The following is a 16,857-nucleotide window of genomic DNA, read 5'->3' as shown; positions in this document are numbered from 1 at the left end:
AATGGAAGTCCTCCCTACCCTTGATGCCTCAGCCTGAAAGGTTCAGCTCAGAGGTCATCCCCCTGAAGGCCCATCTGCCCCCTCGATCTCCAGACGCCCAACCCCAGCTAGCCCCAGCACCCTCTCCTGGGTGAATCCCTCAGGCAGACACTGATCCTACAAAGCAGAAACTCCTACACTTCATAGCCATTTTCCCCACCAGTCTATGAGCACTGGAACCAAGGATCATATTGAAAACATGAAAGATTTAGAAAAGTAAATATTATTTTTTCTTTCTTTCCAGGAAAAGCCAATCTAATCAACACAGGAAAATGAGATGCCAAAAAATAAACACATTTGACTACTTCTCTATAACCAAAAGTAATACGAAGCAAAATTAAAAGGCAAAATTTAAATAGGAGACATTTCTGTAACACATTTTTAAGAAAGGGTTAACATTCTAAATATGTAAGAAGTTTTGCTGGGTCCAGTGGCATATGCCTGTACTGCCTGCAACTCAGGAGGCTGAAGCAGGAGGCTTATAAGTTCTAGGCCAGCTGCAGCAGTTCAGTGAGACCCTATCTCAGAATGAAAAATAAAAATGGCCGGGAATGCAGTTCATTGGTAAAGTGCCCCAAGTTCAAGTACCACAAAAAAAAAAAAAAAGTAGTTTCAACAACTAAGGAAAATAAAAATGAAAACTATTTCAATAGTAAAAACTTGGCAAAACAATATAAATGTGAAATTTTGCTCAAAAACTCTCAAATGACCAATAAAAAGTACAAAAGATGCTCAGCTTCATTAATAATTTTAAAATGTGAATTGAAATAGCTGTAAAATACTATTTCTCAATAGTTGACAAAAACAAAGTCTAAGGGAATCATGGCTAACGAGGAATTGGTGGTGGAATTAAAAATCTGTACAATTTATTTAGATCCACTGACAGTTCCTTATAAAAAATGTGAGAGGGGGCTGGGATTGTGGCTCAGTGGTAGAGCACCCGCCTAGCATGGGCAGGACCCGGGTTCGATCCTCAGCCTTTATTTTATAAAAATAAAGGCATTGTGAAACATAGGCATTGTGTTGTGTCCATCTACACCAAAAAAAATAAATATTTTTTAAAAAAAGATGCGAGCACTTCAGCTCAGCCAATCCTACTTTAGATATCTATCTTACAGAAACAAGGCCACAAGAATAAAAATATTTACCTACCATTATTGGAAACTGAAAAAAACTAAGTAAATAAAGAGGCTGTGTATATATCAATAAGGGAATAGTCAAATGTTATACACTCATTTAAGTGGGATATTAAATAGGTCCTCATCTGAACTAAATACACTGCAGACCTACAAGTGGTACGGCTACATTTTTTCAGTTGAAAATAAAACAAACTAGTTATATAGAGACAGTCTGGAATTTATTTAAAAAAAAAACATAGCAAAAAATTGTGAACAGTGACTCTTTCCAGGTGTAGATAAGGTGGCAAAGAATAATTATCTTCCATGTACCAATTCCCTCTGCTGTATTTTCCCCCCTCAAGTTGTTGTTGTTGTTGTTGTTGTTGTTATTATTATTATTATTATCATCTTAATCTTGCCATATGTACTTTTATCCTCAGCACTTTCAGCCTTACTCACAGTAGCTGCTCAGGATATTTTGGTTAAAGAGAAGTCCTTTGAAGACCACCATTAACTCAGCATCTGCAGTTTCATCCACCTTACAACCGAGCATGACCACAGATTCGTTTTAGCTGAGTTGTCTGTGTCCTGGCCTAATGATTAATAGCACCCCCTTTCACTACAAAGTTCCCTTGGAAAATCAATGAAATTGTCATCCTTATAAAACCTCTCTGAAATCCTCAGCATTGTTCACCTGCAACCCTTCCTCAAACTCTCCTTCCTTATCTTCATGATATTATTCTTTATGCCTCTCTTAATTCTTCTCTTCCCTTTCCACTTGTTCTTTCTTTCATTTACCACATTACCTTCAGTTTCTTCCTAAAGTGAGTGTTCCTTAAGACCCTTCCTCTAGGCATAATCCCTGAGAAATTTAGCCTTGTCTCCCAAAGACTACTATTTCTCTGCCCAGTGCACTTCTAGAGAAGGCTATGAAAGTGCCATAGGAGCTTCACCACTTTGATTTCCCATCACCTCAAATCTTGTTATAAATGAGCCCCCACCAATCCCAGCACAGATGGTACCACTATTAGTCCAGTTTCTCATAGAATATCTGGGGGGGTTACATTAATGCTCATTGTCAATTTATTTATTGAATGGTAGAGTAACAGAGTGAACTCCAAGGTGGGTCTTCCCTCATTCAGATCATCGCTTTTTACTTAGCCAAAGCTCTGAACTTCTTTGAACCTCAATTTGACTGTCTTTGACATGGGATAACAGCAACTAATTTAAAGGTCATTTTCCAGTATTTTTTGAATACTTAAAAAATATGGGGCACGTGGAAAATATTATAGAAGTGCTATCTATTATTCTACCTTATAAATTTTCTATCATGACCATATAATCATGTATCATATAACACTATTTCATTGAATAATAGGTAGCATATACAATAGTTCCCACAAGATTATAAGGGTACTAAAAATTTCTAGTGATGCAGCCATCCCATACTCTTAGTGAATTTGCTAACTTGTTTATGGTGTTATTTCTGTAAAAACCTACTGCACTGCCAGATGTATAAAAGTATAACAGTACAATTTTGCACAGTATGATACTTGATAATAATCTAGGACTGTAGTATTGACTATAATATATTGTTATTTTGGAGTGTACTCATTTTAAAAAAAACGTTTACTATAAAACAGGATGACATGTTCCCCACTTCCTTCATCTCATATTTACCATGTTTCTCAAATGCATCCATAGGCCATGTCAAGTGATTGACCTATAGCATACCAGTTTATGTAAGTATCTGTTATGATATACTCCCAATAAAGAGATCACCGTGGGATGCTTTTTTCAGGATATATTCCTGCCATTAAGCAACAAATGATGGTATATATTATAATGATAAAAGTACTTAGACAAAGTCAAGGTTCCTGATTATTTCTAAATCAACTATAATCTCTTTGCATAACTTAATCCCCTGGTCTATACTGAGATAGAACCATTTCCTTAAGGTAGTGCTATCTTCTGATATTTTTCTATTTATATTTTTCAGTTCCCTTTAGCTCTACCTCCACTCCCAACCCCATGCTTGTCTGTTTAACAATTGACCCTCAAATGAATAAAGTCCCAATTTTTGACACTTGCTGATTTCCATGGTTTAAATACTCCCCTGATGGCTGATTTCCACTCCCAACCCAACAATGGTACCTGGAATTGGTAAAGAGATGCCCAATAGCATGCCCCTTGATACATTGTATTCCCCATCCAGATGCAAGAGTCAGGCTTCCAGAGCACAGGTAACAGCAAAATGAGGTTAGTGTTATTAGAAAAGTTGAGTATTTATTACTTTCAGTTTAACATAATTGTTTTTGTAAACATATCATTTAATATTTAATAATATTAAATAAACACTGGCTCACATAATTCCTAGAAATGAAATAACTGCATTTCTTGGTAGAAACAGGCTCTCGTGCACTAGTGAGCTCTCCCCAAGGGTACTTCACTCAAGCTTCTCAGTAGAACTTTTTCTTAGAGTCCTACTGTGCCCACCTCCTGGATTGTTTTCTCCTTCCCTCCATTGACCCCTGGCTTGCTTACCTCACAGTGCCTCCTTGCAGGATATCAGCACCTCATTGGCCCTTCCTTTGCCCAATTTTGTTAGCATTTTTGGAGAATATTATACATTTAATATCTCAGTGTGCACATTTATTATCTTAGCCACTAACTTGTTTTGCATACTATCCTTTCTCCCAATACCAAATTAGAGTATATCTATTTTATACCACTAATTATTAACTGTGGAAAAAGGGCAGGGACAAAGTGCATATTTTAGTTGGATTTGACATTTCATCTCCAATGTCTATCTCACTTAGGTTGAGAACCACCACTGAAAAATCTTAGTTCAGTAAATGTCTGCCACATAGTAAGCACTCAATAATTACTTGAGCCGGGCGCAGTGGGCACACCTGTAATCCCAGCAACTCTGCAAGCTGAGGCAGGAGGATTGCAAGTTTAAAGCGAGCCTCAGCAACTTAGCGAGGCCTTAAGCAACTCAGCAAGACCTTGTCTCTAAAGAAAATACAAAAAAGGGCTGGGATGTTGCTCAGGAGTTAAGCATCCCTGGGTTCAATCCCTAGTGGTAATAATAACTTGAAACCAGAAGCCAGATGATATTTAAGTAGGAAAACTAAATCTCCATTAACTACTTCAGTAATTAGCTAAAAAGGTAGATCCCTTGTCATGGTAAATACAGTAACATAGTAAAAGTCAAACTGTTGGTCATACTCTTTCACCCAACACAAAACACTTCTGTGTTCAGATGTCTTAGGTATTACACACATATCAATTCCTCAGCAATCACCAAGTAACTATAGTTTGACTTGAGGCTGGAACCATCTACCTGGAAAGAGCTACAGATGGAGGGCTCAGTCCCAAAAGATTGATCTCCACTTCAAATACCAGTCAAAAGTTGTTGGCTACCCACAATTACCGTCTGACTTGGCTACAAATGAGAGATTTTTTCCATGACACCCTTCTCTTATTTGATTAATCTGTTAGAGTAGCTCATAGAACTCAGAGAATTACTTACTTTTACCAGTTTATTATGTCAATAAAGGGAACTATAAAGGGCACAGATGCACAGATGAGGAACTAGGGAGAGCTTTGTGGGAAGGGCACAGAGCTTCCCACTCTCTGTAGTGCACCACCTTCCCAGGACCTCTACCATTCAGCAACCTGGAAGCTCTCATCCCTGTAGTGAAGGGATTTTCATGGAAGCTTTTCAAAGTAGGCACAACAGGCTATTAACTCACTCTCCAGCTCCTCTCTGCTCCTGGAGGATAGGAGGTGGGGTTGAAAGTTCAGAGCTTCTGATCTTGGCTTGGTGACCCACTTCCATCCAGGAGTCCAACAAGAGTGGCCTCATTAGAACAAAAGACACTCCTGTCAGTAGCACAGGAAATCCCTAGGGATTAAGAGTTCCAAGGGAGGGTCAGGAACTGGGGGGGCAGAGAAACCAAATATGCATTTCTTACTATAAATCGCAATTTCACAGTCTTTAGTTTCACAGTAGTTTCTGACTTCTTGTAGTATAGGTCAATAGCTTCATGAAGGCGTAATAGAGAAACACAGGTTAATATGTCAGGGTATCATTGCTTCTAAAGGAAATGAAGTCGATGTTTTCTACCAGGATTCTAATACATAAGCACATTACCATTAAGAGGATAAAGGGGTTGATAACTTTGTTAAGGTAAAAGCGAACATTTGGAGGTTCCTGCTGTCACATTCTTAGAGATCCCTGAGACATGTAAACACACATACAAGCGTGTGTGCATAAATATATAGGGTCAATCACACACTTACCCACCATAGGTGGCATTACTATAAACTGACTTCATTAGAACTAACAGTATTTAGAGATCAAATCTTTTACTCCCACTTACTTTGAAATAACATAATTACTTGTGTCTCATGGATCCTGAGGAAAAAAGGGGGTAAAAGGTAAAATAGCAAGAGAAAGTGAATAGCCTTCCTGTTCCTAATAATTCTTGACTTACACTAAAACAGTCATGGATAAGCATATAACCTACATTTCAAGATCAAAATTGCCACATCACATTCTTTCTGAAATCAGAAGAGAAATTTTAGACTATCATTGTTCAAATTCATTTGCATTCCCTGGGCACATACCCAGTGGCAGAAATTCATCAAGAGGCATTCTCAAGACCTCTGAAATATCCACCTTGCAGATTAGACACACTTGCAAAGTCCAGAACCATATGAGTGGGTCTTTCTTTTTTTCACTGGTACTTATATTTGCCTAGAGAAAGAAGCATATTTTCAGAGAGTCTGTTAATAAAAAAAATGCAAAATTTGGCCCTACTTAGCCAGCATTAAGCCTTCTGCTAATTCTCAATCATAAGTAAAAAGCATCGACAGAGACATTAAAGATAGAAACAATAAAAAATAGTCAGGAAGTGCAGAAAAAAAAGACCACCTAGATATTCCATCTCAGTTTGCAAAATAGGTATGAAAATATCAACAATATAAAAATAGACTGGAACATTTTTTTTAAGCAAGGGGGAAACTACTCAAGATTTCATAGGATGGGTGTCTAAAAGGTTTCATTGATTACTTGATCAGTTCGCTGGTGAATGATTAACCGATTAGTCAGTAAGCTTTGAATTAGTTACTGGAGCTCTGCCTCCCCGAATAAAATGCAGGAGTCTTCTTTCTCCCACCCTCTGTGACAGATGATATCTGTTTTCTCCTGTGAGTTTGAATTTAAGAGCCACTGAAGCTCAGCAACAGTATATTCTGGCTCAAATGAGCTGAAAATTGCATTCAATTTGAATTTCAAAAATGGAGGGCAGGAAGAGAGGAACAAACCCTCAGCACCCGTCAAGTCTCCACACTTTTCAACTACTTCCGGCTGCTTAGTCGCATTCTGCCAGGCTGGGGACCTGAAACCCAGGATGTATTGCAGGGGAAAGAGCATCGCTGGATTCCTGCCCAGTCTGAGTTTAAAAATAAACTTTTAATAGTCAGGATCAAAGCAAACCTCACTCTTACGCACATGCATAATGCAGATATGCGAACCCACCAGAGAAATAGATTTCTTCTTTTCCAAACTCAAACTGGCCTGCCCCCTTCTTCCTTTCTTTATGTATTCTGGAGGTGAGAAAGGTGAAGGTGGCTTCCCCTGAAAATTCTAGAAAAAGTAAATGTTTTTCTAAATTAAAAAATTAATTCCTGTTTGGCTTACTCAAGACCCTCATTCCTTGCTACTTGATTGCCCCCCTTCAACTGCCCCACATTTTAGAGTAGATGTGTTCTTGGAAAGTGGAGCGAGTAACCATTGATTTTTTCAAATCAAATCATATTTTAAATGCTCTGAGAGAGTTGGTTATTTAAAGGAATCTGGCGATAAATTATTTTATAAAGCCAAGACATTTTTAGTGTGCAAATAACTGCCCCTTCATGCCATGGCATTGCAAGTGTGAATCTGAAGCATATCCAAGTTTCCTTAAAGCAGGGCACACCTGTAGTTTTTAACAAGTAGATTTAAGTACCACCAATATTTAAAACCAAACTGATGCTACACAAAACAACAGATGATATCCCAGAATCCTGTAACTGAATGATATGGGGCCAGAACTCCATTTTAGGAGAGTTTGAGCTGAAGCAGAACGAATACCACATTCATTCCAATCCACTGCAAACACGGAAACATATTCTCCCACTGCCTAAGTTATTCCCAATTTATGAATTAAGCAACTTGGGTGCTAGGAAAAAGGTAATTCTACTTCCAACGTACTATTTTCAACAGGGAAGCAGGAGTCTGCTGAATGCTGTTCAGAAATCTGACTTACTCCAGAGAGTACAGTAGCAAATGCCATGGAGAAATGCCACAGGGAGCAAGTGCACACGGATCCCTGTACACTGCTCCACTGGACACCACAACAGGCACCGAGGAAACCAACGAATCACTGATCCTGCCTTGGAGGAGGCAATGGTTGTTCACCCTTGCTGACAGACACACCCATGTGAGAGTGTCATGGAGAGAAAGAGAAAGCAGAGAAACTCTCCAACAAAAGACTGTTCCATACCGTCATCCTCCTGTGACAGTTGTTAGCACAGGGTTCCTAGATCCAAGTGAAGGAGATGGGTAATTCATAGGATTGAATAGTTGATGGGAACTTCAGAAAATAGGCATAACATGATTTTCCCCTCAAAAATGGAATGCAGCTGAGAGTGGTGTAGCACACCAGTCATCCCAGCAACTCTGGAGGCTGAAGCAGAAGGATCAGAAGTTCAAAGCCAGCCTGAGCAACCTAGTGAGGCCCTCAGCAATTTAGTGAGGTCCTGTCTCAAAGTAAAAAATTAAAAGGGATGGGTATATGGCTCAGTGATTAAGCACTCCTGGGTTAAATCCCCAGTACCAAAAAACAAACAAACAAACAAACAAACAAACAAACAAAACAAAGATGCAGTATAAACTCAGCCTTTGAATATTCTTGGGGGAAAAAAAACAACAACAAACAAGTACTCAATTGGTATCTAATGACATAAAGAACCTTCAGCAAGTTCACATAAGCTAGAATCAGAAGATAGGGCTTCCCATCTAAAGCACAAGAGAAAATGTAAATCAAAATAATATTTTACTTCTTGCACATAACCGAAAGACAAGAATTAGCCACTGCTTACTGGTCAACGTAGTGAATCACCAGAAACAAAGGCTAAACGACTGTGGGATCAGGCAACATACACTCAGTAAAGTCCAATTTGTCAGACTGTTTCATAATAGATAACATTTTAAAAGCATTAAAAATGATTTTGCATTTTAAAAGACATAATGAGGAAAACATCACAAGTCTCTTCATTTTTGTTACTTATAAAACACTTGTCAGCACAACACAGAGAGAGAGAGAGAGAGAGAGACACACACACACACACACACAGAGGCCACTTAACCCTTTAGTGTACATCACCTGGCATGGTATTGTGTAGATTTTTAAAGAACATTAATATCTCCTATCTTGTAGGGGACAGCTTACCTTGCAAACTGCAACACTGTTAGCGTAGGATTTTTTCCTTACATCTTCATAATTTAATATTGTTTCATTGATGAACCAGTAGATTGTCAGCTCTATTCATTTATGTGATGTGAGCAAGGATCCAACCCAAAACAGGAAAAAAAAAAAAGTGAGGTCAATTTTCGTGGCCGCTGCATTTAATAAAATCTCCCAGGCAATAGAGTTAAGCACACATTAATAGATATGACTTAGTATGCTCTGCCTTTAGCAAGTCTTTGATTTTCCTATATATATACTCGGGGCTGTATTAACACTCACACGAAGGTACAATCCTCATTTTTATTTTAAGTTTTCTTCCTTCTAAGCTTTATTAGATTTATTAATCATCTACTCCTCTCTTATTTATAGTGAATGCTCTGGTTAGGGTTTCAAAGCATTTTTCCATTAAATACATTTATAATTTTCAGAAAAAATAAATAAATTCTTCCAAGACCAATGGATTTTTCACTTATTTCACATTCATCTCAAAATATAAGGGCTTTGCTTCCTATTGCTCTGATTCTCAGAAAAGACAAAAGGCAACAGGAAGAAAAGCACAAGTTTTCTCATGGAAAAACTTAAAGCTTCTGTTTCAAATAATTCCACAGTGGATTTTAAACAAACATGCATTAATGCCGTTTTAGGAAGAGCGTCTATCAAAGGAAGCTACTGGGTTGAACCTCATTGTCACTACTTTCCCAAATTTGACCTACAACAATAGCAACTCCATATGATTTAACTTAGTTCTCATATCTTCACCCACATAATACAAGGACTGTTCAGAGCAACAAAATGATCCTTTAGATATCCAGGAGGATTCTGTGCTGAACTTACAGCTCAGGAAGAAAGGGGGAAGGCTGTGACCCAGAAGTGACAGATATACCCTAACGATTGGTTTAGTGAACACTTTGGTACAATTTATTACATAAAAGAGGTGGTGAAATTAATTATCCAAGTGGCCCCGGTCCATTTCCAATCATCCTTCTTGAGACATGAATATGATAAATCTGGACACCGGGGAACATTTTAGAGAAGGTTGTGTTGCCATTAAATGGCTCTCAGAGGCTCAGAGGGGCTTCTAAATCTGTTCACTAAGACACCCTTCAAACCCACACCTTGCCCATTTTCTTTCAAGAACAAAAAAAAGTCAAATCCTTGACAAACAAGATTAACCTTTTAGTCTCAACTTTGTCCCAACAACCCAATGCTGGAAAAACCAACTGGAATCATGCTTTGATCATTTGCTTCAAAAATGCCAAAGAGAAACTATTTGTGTGCTAGAAAACAAAGGGATGATTTTGAAATAAATTCTTGCACAGAATCAGAGCTGAGGACCAACTAAGACTAGAGACCAAGGAAGCTCCTGGTATAGATTAGAATTTGACAGGGTCTAGAATAAAGATAGGAAGTCGCTTTGCAGAAAAAAAAAAAAGTAGGGGATAGTTTTGATATAGTCATGAATGAGAAAAAAGATATGAAGACTCAAAGGATCCAAATATATTTATTTTCCAGGATTGTAAACAAAGGAGTTCTGTTTAAAAAAAATATATAATTTTTATAAGTATAAAAAAAATAGGAGAGAACCCACCCAATTGGCACTACTGGGATAGATGCCTGACAGGAGCTAATTTAGGTTGTTGTTTATTTTTTAAAGAAAGCTAAGGATTTGAGAGGGACCAAAGGAGGACATGAGTCAGCAAAATTCTGCAGGTGCTGATTCCAACAGGTGAGTTGCTGTTGTTGTAATATGGACAATGGTCGTGACCAATGTGATTGTAGATTTCTAGATAATTTTTAAAATATACTGCTTGTGAAATTTCACCTCTGAAATTGACAAAAATACAAAATGATGTTAGAATTGTAATAATGGATTTGGGGATCCTTATACAACCTCTTTAAGCAGAGGAACTCAACTCAGGAGATTCAGGGTTTACAGGTGAGGAAAATGATGCAGACATCAGAAGAGCACATGGAATTAGTTCCTGTTACTGCTAAAATGGCCTCTGAGGATAAAATATAGTATACATTTCCCTAGATTAATTGTTTTAAGTTATGACAATCAACCCAGGTGGAAGATTTCCACACTGTGGATAATTTACTGAAGAATGGAAAAAAAAATACTATTGTAAACTGTCTTTAAAAGTTCAGTTACCATTATGGAAATACCAATATGGAGATTCCTTAGAAAACTTGGAATGGAACCAACCAGCTATCCCACTCCTCCATTTATACCCAAAGGACTTAAAATCAGCATACTATAATGAAGCAGCCACATCAATGTTCATAGCAGCTCAACTGACAATAGCCAAACTATGGAACCAACCCAGGTGCCCTTCAGCAGATGAACAGATAAAGAAAATGTGGGATATATATGCAATGGAATATTACTCAGCCTTAAAAAAGAATGAAATGATCACATTTGCCAGTAAATGGATGGAGCTGGAGAATATCATGCTAAGTGACATAAATCAATCCCAAAAAACCAAAGGCCAAATGTTTTCTCTGATATGAAGATGATAATTCACAATGATGGGGGTGTGGCTAGGGAAGAATACAGGTACTTTGGATTAAACAGAGGGGAGTGCAGGAAGGGGAAGGGGGCATGTGGGTAGAAAGAATTAATAGAATGAATTGGACATGATTGCCCCATGTGCATCCAAGATTATATGACTGGTATAATTCTATATCATGTACAACCAGAACAATGAGAAGATATTCTCCATTCATGCATTATGTGTCAAAATGCAGTCCACTGTCATGTATAACTAATTTGAACAAACAAAAAAAATGAAAAAGAGGAAAAAAGAGAAACCAAACAGTTCCTTTGAACTTTTAATGTTAGTATATAGTCAGCGAGTAAAAGACAAAGAAGAGATTCTTCAGCTTCTAGATTCCCTACTATATGGTTTTTGTGTGAGTATAAATAGCTTTGATTATTTGAAGACTTTTTTTTTTTTTTTAGGATTTCAATAACAGCAATTAGAAAACTTTATCCAGTGCAAGTATAGGATATACAAGTGAGCTACTGATTGCTGGAAAGATGTGGAGAAGAGAAGGGTTCAGATCCCAGGGAGCTAGCTCTAACAAGAGAGAAAACAGAATGATAGTATCTATGTGATGTCCTTTGAAAGGAACAGTGGGTCAGAGATGGTAATAGTTTTAAAAGCAGACAATAACCCATCCATTCAGATACAGCTCCTCCAGTGATTGACACAATGTAAGGCTTTCTCTCAGTGACACTGAGCTCAAACACAGAATTACAGATTTAGCTCTCCCAATATTTGCCACCCCACAGTTATGTCTTCCTGCCTACTTTCTGTTGCAATTTGAGAAATTTAGGGAAAGCATTTCTGTGAGGGCAGAGTATTTTTTTTTTAAACAAATGATTTCTTCATTAAGTCAGCCAAGTTTCTTGAGTCTAGCACTTTGCAAAATATTCTCCTTCCACTTTAACCCTGGGAATGTAGAAAGATGAAGAAAATGATGGAAAGACACAAGAAGGTTAGCACAGAGAGATCACATAAGCTTCCATTCACTCAAACTTGGAACACCATTCATATATTCAAAATCAAAAGGAGTGCAACCTCCCCTTGGTTTATCATCCCACTCCATGGAGGATGGAAGAAGACCATTGCTGATAAGGGCCTTACAGAGGATTCTCCCTAGAGCCCTCATTTTGCAAGCAAGGAGGAGGAGGTCCTGGAAGACAACAGGACTCAAAAGGTGGTGACTCGAAGCCAGCATCACTGTGGGACACTCTAATGCTCTACCAACCACAGCTGCCTGAAAACCGTAATGGCTTTTCCAAGTCTTAGATGATGGTTAATGACACCCACAGTGAGATAAGATGGAGATGCTCTTCTCTCTCTGGGGGAAAACTGCTCACTGCTTCAGAACCTGCAGGAACAGCTGGGAGTTGGACAAGGCCACAGCTAACCCAGCTTTCAGGGTCACCTTAGCCTTGGAAAGAACACACTGCAACTTCAGCCGGGCAAGTTCTGAGCTCAGTTGTCCCAACAAACCATCTCTGGTGGTAATTATGACATTTCTACTGATTCATTAAAAACTTTTCATGACATCCGTCTGCTTACAATAGAACAGCTCCCTCCATCTTCAATAAAATAGAGTGGTAGGAGAAATACTCAGTACCAGGTAAAGTCCAAACCGAAATGATAGCATCACTTGCTCCATCAAGGAGGCCAAGAAACAAAAGAGGAAGGAAAAAGCGAGCTTTATTAAAGGAAGATAAGTGCAGAGAATGCTGAGGAGGGAATGTGGGGAGGAAGGAGGCATTTGCTCAATCAGTACCTATTTTCAGAATTTCCTTCAAGTTGGCTTGGACTGAGAGCCATCAATTATTTAAAAGATGTAACATGATGCTTCCTTCGTTGAGGCAAATCTGCAAGCAGACCCCAAGAGAAAATAAAAAATGAATTAGGCAGAATTTATTAGTGTGCTTGAAGAAAACAAAGATTTAGCTATTTGAGATTGACTCTTGTTTCAGAAATAGTTCAATTTTGTCTCCTAAAATCCACAAACCTTCCCCCCCCTTTCTCCTCACCTATTTATTTATCATTTTCTACAGTAGACCACACACAAAAGGAGGAATGAATCATTTCCTAAACTTCTCCTTTCTTTTCAGATTGGGCTTGATGTATTGTCTTCATTTAAATTACAAATACACTAATCTGTAACGCTGTTTACCAAGTAGCATTTTAAATGAAAGATACAAGAAATTGCATCACTCACATTTTAAAAATGACTTTAGACTCCGGTCCTCATAAAAAAACAGCCGACAGTGTTCTCTGCCTTTGGCTGCTATATTTCAAGTCCAGTGAATGAAATTCAATTAGTGGGCTCTGTACTTAGGACATTATGATTCTGATGGCTGGTCTGATCAAAACGGGTGTGCCAAGGCCTAGTTCTGAATTTTGGCAGCGCTCAGTTAAGGAAAAATTCAATGGAGTGGGTTGGCATGAGAGAAGTTAGTTTCAGAGATGTTTAATTTTCACCATGATTAGAAAATACAGGAGGAGATCTGCTCCCCAGGATGGCTCATTAGTATTTACTAAGTAAATGAATTAACTTTTGGAGAGACCTCAATACCTGAGTCTGTCATTACCAGTTTTAGTACTTTCTAAAAATAGCAACTAGCTTAACATAAACCAGGAACCGAAGGGAATCAAATACACCACAGATTTGATTCACCCTTAGCTTTGGATCTGCCTCCACTGGTATTCCAAATACGTAATGGACCGGAATCTTAGTGATGCTGACGTCAACTGCCTAATATAAACAAAACAATAAGCACCTCAAACAAAATCCTGGGTCTCTACAGTGAAGACTCAGACAACAGCCTCAGTTCAAGAGAGGACATGTCTTTAGAACTTCCGAAAACAAGACCACTCACAGCAAAAGCCCTGGGCTAACACCAACCTAGTTCATCAGGAGTCTTAACCCACCTGGACCAGTATAGGGATGCTGAAACACCACTTTATATCTACACAGATCAAACAGAATGCTAAGAGTAAATCAAACTGGTCAAAACATGGCCTGACGGTTTGGACAGCAAAAATAGAGAAGCAATGGTGGAAAATTTCAGAAGGATCCACCTACAGCCATTGGCCTATTAATAATCATCTTAATTAGCCAACTGAGATCTGAACATCTATTTGAGTTTCAGGGTTATTGTCTTAAAATATAGATCAGGGGCTGGGGATGTGGCTCCATGGTAGAGCATGCTTGGGACCCCAGGTTCAATCCAAAGCACCTCAAAAGAAAAAAAAAAAAACTCACAGATTGGCTCACGTTATATCTTTGCAGACACAAAGGAACATCCTTGGCCTCTCTTTTCTCTCATCACCATTATCCATCCCATCTCCAAGTCTTTCCCCCTTCTTGGAAAACAATGACGGGAATGATCACATTAAATTCCAAGAAAATTATTAATGCAATATATACACAGATTCCAGAAGTGGCATCTGACTTCTCAGGACACTCCTTGGAAAGTTGTTCTAGGCACTTTATATATAGCCCAAGAGTGGCCCACAGCTCCGTACAGATGGTGGCCTTGACACCTCATGAGTGCCCTTGGTCTTATTTTTCTCTGACTCAAAAGTGTATCGCCCCCGTCTGTTGTTGATATGAGTATAGCATATCAATGTATTTTCAGAGATAAAAGAGATCCACTTTGAAACAAAACTTCCCCTGGGTCAAATACCAAGGGGAAAATGCACACTCATTTCTTTCCCACAAATGGGCTGCCTCAGATGTGTTTTCTCAGAATTCATCAGGAGCATGAAGGGCTACAGTGGTTTGTTTCAGATTACAGAGGTCAGTTAGGCCTCTGCCTCTCTTCCCAATTCCACACTCAGTGAATTCATGTTTGTAGCTTAAAACTATCTAGTATTTATATGAAGAAACTTGGCAAACAACAGAAATCAGATGAGGTTGCCCTCTATCACCAACACTCACACACACACATACACACACACACACCAGTGAAACAGCCAGTTTACTATCACATCACTGTAAAGGGCTTTGATTTCATCATATCCTTCCTGGCAAATAAAAAATACTACACAGTGTCCCACATTAATCCCCATCTTTTTTTTTTTTCCTTTATGATGAAGACTAACCAGCAGTTCACCAAACTCCTTGTTATTTTGCACATAGTTCGACTGATTTCCCTGGTCACCTCTGAACTTATGTTGTCATGGGACTGAGTTTCCTCCATGCTGCAGAAAGAGGATTGATGGGAGTCTCTCCATAGGTGGTACATGAAACCCTTCCTCACCCCATATTCCACATGGTGTCCTTTCTGCTACCTTGACTTCCACACACCAAAGTCAGAGAGCCACCAAGACAGGAGGTCTGTCTTCACATTGCCACGTGAGAGAGATTCATCCCAATCAGGAATACTCATTATGGACTTTATGTAATGAAACAAAAATAATCTTTATTATGTTTGAACCATTAGATATTAGGGGGAGGTGGTATTTGACATCTGAATCATCATGACTACACTCAAGACTCTTTCTCCTCTTTTTTTAAACTATTTTCTTTCCTCCCTTTCTTGGATATGATACATCCAGGGATGAGGACTGGTCAAGCTGGGGAAGTCAGACATAGGGCAATCTCATATGATACTGCTTTCTCACCCACAGTTTTTATTTCACTTGAGAATCTTTGGTTCTGTGTGTCTGGGCAATTCATTCCAATACTTATCAACTGTAAAGCTATGCTCCTTCCATAAACTTGCAATACAGGAGGCAGCTTCCTCTTTCTCCTTTCAGTGATGTCACCTAAATGAGATGTTCCAATTTAGAATCATTTCCACGTTAGAAATATATGAAGAGTCCAATCCATATGCCCTACGACTTGTCAAGGAAATTAACTATAAAGACAGTATCGATATTATACAATTAAAATGAGAGCTCTTAACATATTTAATTTCCCCCTGACTTGACTTTCTTCAGTCATTATGGACAAAAAGTATGAATTCATTATTTGCAAATAGCCCAGATTGCTTAATATATTCTGGAAAGAACTGAGAAACCCTCTTGTGTGCACATGCACATATATCCAAGCATGCAGGTTCCTCTATCAAGGGCAAATATGATGATAAAGGTAAAGATAAGGAATATGATAAGCTGTTAACAACGCAGACTCAAGATAGTGGAAATATAAACACATTTTGGGTACATGTATTTTCCATAACACCCAAAAGAAAGGAACAAGGGAGGGAGGGAGGGAGGGAGGGAAGAAAGGAGGGAAGGAAATTTTTTAAAAAAATCCTTTTAACCTTTCCAGATCATTTACTATATAAAGCATCATATGTTTTGCCCCTATAAACTTGCATAAGGAATCTATTTGGGGGTGTTTTGGATTGTTGTGTTTTTAAAAATTTAACAATCACAGCTCTGAAGCTTAATCACTTGTATGTGCTACCAAACCAGATGGTTCAAGTGGGTGTTTGTTTACAAGCTCTTTGCATAAGGTTTTTTAGCTTCTTTTTAGGCCAAAGCTGAATATTTCAACTCAGAAAAGAGGCAATAAAGAATAAATGGGTAAAAAAAAAAAAAAAACCACTAGATTTCATAGGTCCCTAGGCTTCTTCCTCTCACTCCACCTCTGTCTTGTGCACTTTTCCAAGGATACATCAAGGACTAAAGAAACAA

The 16,857-nt window shown here is 38.4% G+C and overlaps 1 protein-coding gene across 8 annotated transcripts in view; it reads right to left on the bottom strand.

Annotated features, from left to right (window-relative positions):
- Positions 1 to 16,857, bottom strand: part of ESRRG (estrogen related receptor gamma) — a 590,918-nt gene that overhangs the window by 408,658 nt on the left and 165,403 nt on the right. For 5 of the 8 annotated variants that reach the window (XM_081299914.1, XM_081299913.1, XM_081299916.1 and 2 more), the window contains one exon: positions 8,660 to 8,751. The exons of the other annotated variants lie outside the window; for them this stretch is intronic. The gene's annotated coding sequence lies outside the window, so the exon portion shown is untranslated. The remainder of the gene's footprint in view (positions 1 to 8,659; positions 8,752 to 16,857) is intronic. 8 annotated transcript variants of the gene reach the window in all.

This window comes from Spermophilus citellus (genome assembly GCF_964194105.1).
Source record: "Spermophilus citellus genome assembly, chromosome: 6".
NCBI lineage: Eukaryota > Metazoa > Chordata > Mammalia > Rodentia > Sciuridae > Spermophilus > Spermophilus citellus.
This window is presented reverse-complemented; position numbering and strand designations above follow the sequence as displayed.